At 42.5% G+C, this 6,873-nt stretch overlaps 1 non-coding gene across 1 annotated transcript; it reads right to left on the bottom strand.

Moving 5' to 3' along the window:
• Window positions 1–4,797: 4,797 nt before the first annotated feature.
• On the bottom strand, window positions 4,798–4,870 carry TRNAM-CAU (transfer RNA methionine (anticodon CAU)). Its single transcript has one exon. It is a non-coding gene; the product is annotated as a tRNA-Met (tRNA).
• Between the last annotated feature and the right edge of the window lie 2,003 nt (window positions 4,871–6,873).

Raw genomic sequence — 6,873 nt, 5'->3', positions numbered from 1 at the left:
GGGACGTTTAACTGCGGACCCCTTGCCGCCTTTCGTTAAGAGTAGGCTAATACCGACGCCGGGTTTCTCTCCACCCTTCCTCCTTTCCCATCCATCCCTAACGGCGCAAATGACCTTAGCTGTCGGTCGCCTCCCCAAAAAACTGCTTCTACGATTGTTTTAAGTGGTGTTTGTGATGAAAGCCGCAGAGATAGGGTGAGCAATGAAAAGGTTGAGCCCGAATGCGGGTTGGATGCATGCACTTGTTGACTAGTGAATGAAATAAGGGGGGTACGCTGGTTTGGTGTTGTTGAGACAATGGATGGGCGTCGAATTGCCAGGCCGCCAAGTATGAGGGAAGAGGGTGAATAGCTAGAGAGAGGGGACGGGCTAGATAATGGAATGAATTGATGAATGTGGATGAAGAAACTCTCAAGGCGATGACTAATCCCAGTTTCAAAAACAAACGGACACGAGTGACCCAGTTATGACTGTGGCGGAGGAAGTTAGTATGCAAGGTTTGGGCAGTACGAAGGAAATTAGTAAGAGAGTGCTAAGTCATTTCATATCTCCACTCTGCATCTTCACAGGTATATCTACATTTCAATGCATATAAATGGATTTGTTTCAACCGTTACAACCTGGAAAGGAAACGGAAAGGGTTGTTTTTTGCGTAGGTGACATATTTTGCCAAGGCTTAAATTCCACTCAGCAGTGGCCTAGATTTTATATCACATATTTGTTGTTCCCTTTGTCTTGTAGAAGTAATGAAATAATTGAACAATCAGCCCAAGGAAGCACGCGTCGCCTTCCCCTTCCTTTAAGCAGCGCGGACGTCCCGTCACGCCGCGCCTCTGTCGCCTGACGTACACCCACGCTTCCTCTTCCTGGGGCGGAGGGTTCGTTGCCATGGACGTAAACATCCACTTCCCTCCCCCATTTGGCGTAACGGTGAAACGCCTGCTACCGGGTCCCACCGAGCCCTAGACGTAATGTGGTTGGTAATTTTAGTTGCATTTATCTTTCAGGCTGTGATTTTTTTGTTCATTCTTCCTTGCTTAGTTATGATGTATTGCATATAGAGTTCCACCTGCTATGGAATCATGGTCACCGAATCCTAACGGTAATTTTCAGGGTATTACGTGATCATTGTTACCTAAGCAATTGATTAGCATCCACGAATTTCGCGAATTTTAATAGAAGCTTACTTTACTTCGCGCAGGGAATATTTATTGTAGTGAAGATTAATTTGAATAACTCTGCTGTTATTAACCTTTGATTATCCAGACTTGAGTCGCAAATATTTGTAACCGATTACATATAAATCGTTGCCTTCGAAATCAAAGAGCTTTTAAGGGTTTATTCGTGGCTTTAAAAGAGCAGCCTGGAAGAAGGTCGAGCTTCAGATTTCTTTCGTGGTTGCTCCACCCGCAGATTCTGAATAGATATTATTCGTTCGTCGGTTTATTCTTTTTCTACCTGGAGATTATTTAAAAAATAATGAATAGTTCCGGGTGTATTATTTTTCGATTACCCTACCGGCATTCTGAAGTTTACCTTTCCACCCCACAAGCGTTGCATTAATTATGATAGCTGCCAACAATATTTTAAACTAATGAGGCAAACCAATTTGTATTTCCATGCACACTTATGTCACGACCTAGGCCTCGCAAAAGTTACCTTCAGATGAAGAGAACAGGGGAAACGTCATCTTCTCGTGTAGGTGTGCTTGTGTTGGTACGAGTATAGTATAGTGTATTTTGGGCTCGATATTGTTGGCACTAGAAAATCATTAGATTGGTGGTAACAAGACGATTCTTAAAATGGACAGCTTAAAAACTATTTGCGTTATTTGAATGATCTTCTCAACGTTCAATTATAATTCCACATTTTATGCTTTGTTCGAAGCTCCCTCAACTTCAATGTAGCATTTCTTGGAACACGTATATCACGTGGTATGCCACAACGGTCACTTCTGAACCATGATACTTCTACATCTACATCTACATAATACCCCGCAAGCCGCCGCAAGGGCGTGTGGCGGGGGGTGTTAGGTCACCAACCGTAAAAAAGAAAAATACCACATGCAAAAAAAACAACACGGAAAATAACACCCACAGCAGCGCACACACTCATGCAAAAATCCCTTCATCCAATACTCATGCAAACACATAAACCGCAAAACAACTTAATACTTAATCATATGTTGTATGTTTCTTTCTACATTAGCATTTACATGTTGTATTCTGTGACCCCGCGAATTGCAATTTAAGCGTATTAAAAGATCCAAATTTAGGAAAGTATTTTTTTTTCCAATATTCTGAATCAAGCACGGCGTTTACATTCAAATTAGCCACCGAAACGGCGTCTGGCGGGGGTGCTAGGACATCACCTGTAAAAATGCCCACCTACCATACCATAGGCTTGAAGAGACCATATATTTCCTGAACGGTCTCTCCTTTGAGGATCTGGGAATTAAACAGGGACGCCACTTACTCCAAGTAGCAGTCGTTTGCACTTGACTTCCACATGTAATCTGTAGCTGAATTGTACTAGCAGCTCTAAGAAAATGTGGTTGTTTGGTTTTTTTCGTTCCCATCAATGTCTATGAGATATCTGGAGTGTTCTGCCCTCCTGAGTTTCCAAGTAAGAATAAATATCATCTATACTGTACTGGATACCAACGAAGATAAGACCCAGTATCTATTACTGGTTCTTATCTTCGTAAAAATTTTATTCGCTTCGTTCTCGATGTTCCGTGTGACGCAATCGAATAGGTATACGTATATGACGAGAATAGCAGGATAATTATTTTAATATATTCGTACGCTTAATTCCCTTCTTCTTCGAGCAAAGTCGACGCTTTGTATGCGTGTCCTTTCTTGTCCTCGTATTTTTGTCTAAACACTACTCACCAATGGTGATTAAGAGATTCGATCTCCGATGATGGACGCATGGCTGTACCGAGGTTCTCTTCAACCTCCACCGCCATTTTCGCCGCCCATTTGTCTTGCTTGCCATGCGACGGTTTTCTATTCGAGAGCTCGAGACCTCATTCATCCACTTTGAAGAGGGATGCTCGACGAGTGTCACCCGCATATTCTAATTATGTGTTTTCTGAGAATAGATCAAGTTTTGAAACATTCCAACGCAAAAAGTTGCGGGATTGCTCAAAGTATAAATTTTATTATACTAGTCATATCTACCCATGAAGAAAATTCTGCTTGATTTTTTTGGACAATCCTTTGTTCTTGGAGATATATGCTATTAGTTTGTTTTTTTTAATAATTGGTAACCCTGTTAACCTGTTTTAACTATCATTTTGTGATATGAATTAATGTTCATTTTACCCCGAAAGGCTAATAATACTCTCATGAAAGGTGCACACGAATGTTATTTTTTCTTTAATATGTTAATAGTTTTGCTTTCAAGAGCACGAAATAGTCCGAAAGACAGATTTTAATAACAGAAATCGAAGGCAGTCCACCGGGCAGCCTTATACTGAAAGGCGAACCACTAACCGACCTGCTAAGCAGACGATAAAGCGTTTAGAGACCTGTGGATATGAGTTCAAAGAGTTAATCACGCCCTCTTGAATCCAGGCACTTGTTTCTCCTTCTTCGTTGGTGCTTCCCGTCATCTCCGAAGTGGGAGTAAATGAACATGCTCTGCAGGGGGTTCACTTGAGGAGAGGAGGAGGGGCAGGACGTCGGGTTCTTCGAGACGAGCAGTCGTCATCACTCTCGGCGCGTACTTCTGAGTACTTGGGTCTGTGGCGGTCGCCAGTCCGCCGCCGCCGCCCACACTCTCACCCTACCAACCCCGCCCACTCCCTCCCTCCCTCAATCTTCGCGCTTGCTGAAATCCCGTCATCCACCCTGCCTTCTGTGAAACGCCGAGGACTTCCGGTCATCGATGATTAAAAACGCTCTTCGGTTGAAGTTTGCGTAATTGGCCGCCCAAACACATGCGGGGAGCTTTGGGACACTCCCAACTAGCGCTGATTCAAGAACTGCTCAAAATGTGGAGAGAGGCGTTTGGTTCAAAACTGCCGTTTGTTCCGAAGAAGTACTGCTCATGATGTCAACGCACATTCAAAGAAAGAAGACCTTGTAGACTTCATCTACATCTACATAATACCCCGCAAGCTGCCGCAAGGGCGTGTGGCGGGGGTTTTAGGTCACCACCTGTAAAAAGGAACAATACCACATGCAAAAACAACAACATGGAAAACTACACCCACAGCAGCGCACATACTCATGCAAAAATCCCTTCATCCAAAACTCATGCAAACACTCACCATAAACCTACAAACAACTGCACCCCAGAATGCAGCACGAAAGCCTACCAACAACACGCAAGCCAGGACACAACAAGTAAGAATGCGAAACTCCACCACCACATGAACATGCAACACAAAACACTCCCCCCCCCCCCCCGAGGAGACAGTGAAAGGCAGGGAATGCGATCCAGTGTTGCAGGTAATGGGCAGATCCCCCCGCGGAGAGGGACGAGGGGAGACTTAAAAACATTTGAACATAACACTAATGAAGTCATTCGGAAAGAACGGGTTACGATAACAAAACACACGAGGTTAGCGAAAGAGCATGCAATTGAGTAGAAATAATTATTCCCTGGACGCTGAGGGTGGCAAGTGGAAGTTTTGCTAGCTATAACACTGCAGTTGCTATCCCGTATTGTCCGTGGGAAGAAGTAGTCCTTGAGTCTGCTAGTTCCGGCATCTATTTCCCGCATTTTATATGCATGATCCAAGCGACCAATGTATGTAGGAAGGCAAAATAAAAGTTCGAAAAAATATGCCCCGGGTGAGGATCGAACTCACGACCTTAAGATTATGAGACTTACGCGCTGCCTACTGCGCTACCGAGGCGGTTGACTGAAATGTGGTTTCATCGGAGTAATCAACGTACCCCTAGAGCACCCATCCTTGGTCCTTTTTTACTTGAGACGTCATTATTCAACCAGAAAATTGGTTTGATAGAAAAGATCTCTCCTCAAGGCCTATGAGGCGTCGGAACTAAAATCTATTATTGAAGTGCCAATAGTGCTATCGCGAGGGGACGAAAATTGGCTTATTTACAGACTAAAATAATTTTTCTTCCGTCTACGAAGGCTCATTCACGAAGGCGTTTCCACTTGAAGTGCTCTCCACACAGCACCCCGAATAGGGATCTGGTTACTATTAAAAAATACTGCTACACCCCGGATTTAAATCCCTCGGGGCGTGAAGCAAGTAAATTTTGATGATGCCGCCCAACGTCGAAACCTACAGGTCTCATTTTGATAAAGTTCGTGTGGAATTGCAAAGTTACTTATTTCCTGTTATTATGCTGAGTAAATTCCCTAAATTTACACCGGAGACAACAAAGTTCATAAGTGTCAAGGTAACTGAAACATCTTACACTTTGAAAGGTCTGTTCTCTGAATGTTGTATTTTGCTTTCTTCTGATGCATTCTATCGGAGACATTTTCATTTACTTTGAGTTTCCTTCATTAATTCTCAGTCTCATCATTTGACTCTTTTCTTCTTGTATCGCGTGCATTTCCTTGAGAGAATCTGTGTTCCTTGCCACCAGTGCAATATGGTAAGTATCAGTCTGGGCAAACTTGTATGCTATTATCCACCCTAATTTCAGTTCCTACATTGTTTCATACAATGCCAAATTGAATGATACCGCAGAAAGAGAATCCCCCTTATTATGTGCCGGTTGTTACCTCAAGTGCTCTACTTGTCTTTCCTTCAATTGCCTACTCCAAGTACTTGTCTTTCCTCCCGCCTTTGCCTGGTATCCTGTAATAATCTTTTCTACCAGTTTAATTAGTGTCTTAGGTATTTAAAATCCCTATATTTCATTCAACATCTTTTTCCTAAAATGCTATCAAATGCTCGTCTGAAGTCAATAAACAACACATGTAGGTCAATATTATATCCATAATGTTTCTCCATTGACCATCTAATTGCTAAGATTTGTTCAGTTGTACCTCTTCCTGGTGTAAAGCCACGTTAGTACTCGCTAAGAAGTTCCTCTGCATAGTTGCTCAGTCTCTTCCACATTATACCAGGGAAGACCTTGTTCATGAAATTAAATAATGTCACCTCCCTGTAGTTGGTGCACTGCAGTTTATCTCCTTTCTTGAAAGTGGGGCAGATAAGACCCGTCCTAAATTCTTCTGGCATTTCCTCTCTCTCCCATATTCCACATACCAGTCTGCGCAATTAACTCGTTGACTCATTTCCTCCGCAATTAAGAAGTTCACTTATGATTTACGCTTTTCATGGGTAGCACATACAAGACAATCCGCATATTGTCCTTGTATCAGGACAATATGCAGATCCGCTTTAAAGAAATTCGGCTTCATGAAACGGGTGGTGGGGAATTGTAATGAGAAAGTAAAAGAGAGACGTCATTTCGCTCTAGTTAGGCCTCATTTGGAATATGCCGCAATTATTTGGAATCCTTGGGAGATATTTGGCAAAAAGAAGTAGGTAGTGTCCTGATAAAATCCACCAGATTCGTGAAAAAGTATTATAATGAGAAGACGAGTGTGACAGTTCTTTTGGAGGAATCAGGCTGAGAGGCGCTTGAGAGGCGAAGGGAACAAGCGAGACAGAGACTTATAGAAAGTGCGGGAACGAACGAGTTCAACGATGTCACTAAAGGAATTATTATGGACCCACACCATTTTTTATGGATCAGACCAAAAAGATAAGATAAGGAAGATAGATTCATGTACATATAGATACAATTGTTAGTTCTTTCCTGGAAAAATCAGGAATCATAAAAGTGAAAAATCAAATTCGTAATACGAGTAGAAATATGAAGCCATTTAATTTACGTGTTGGGATAAGATTAAACGTTGTGTAGACATAAC

This window comes from Hetaerina americana, unplaced genomic scaffold (genome assembly GCF_022747635.1).
Source record: "Hetaerina americana unplaced genomic scaffold, ioHetAmer1.1.p SCAF_2, whole genome shotgun sequence".
NCBI lineage: Eukaryota > Metazoa > Arthropoda > Insecta > Odonata > Calopterygidae > Hetaerina > Hetaerina americana.
This window is presented reverse-complemented; position numbering and strand designations above follow the sequence as displayed.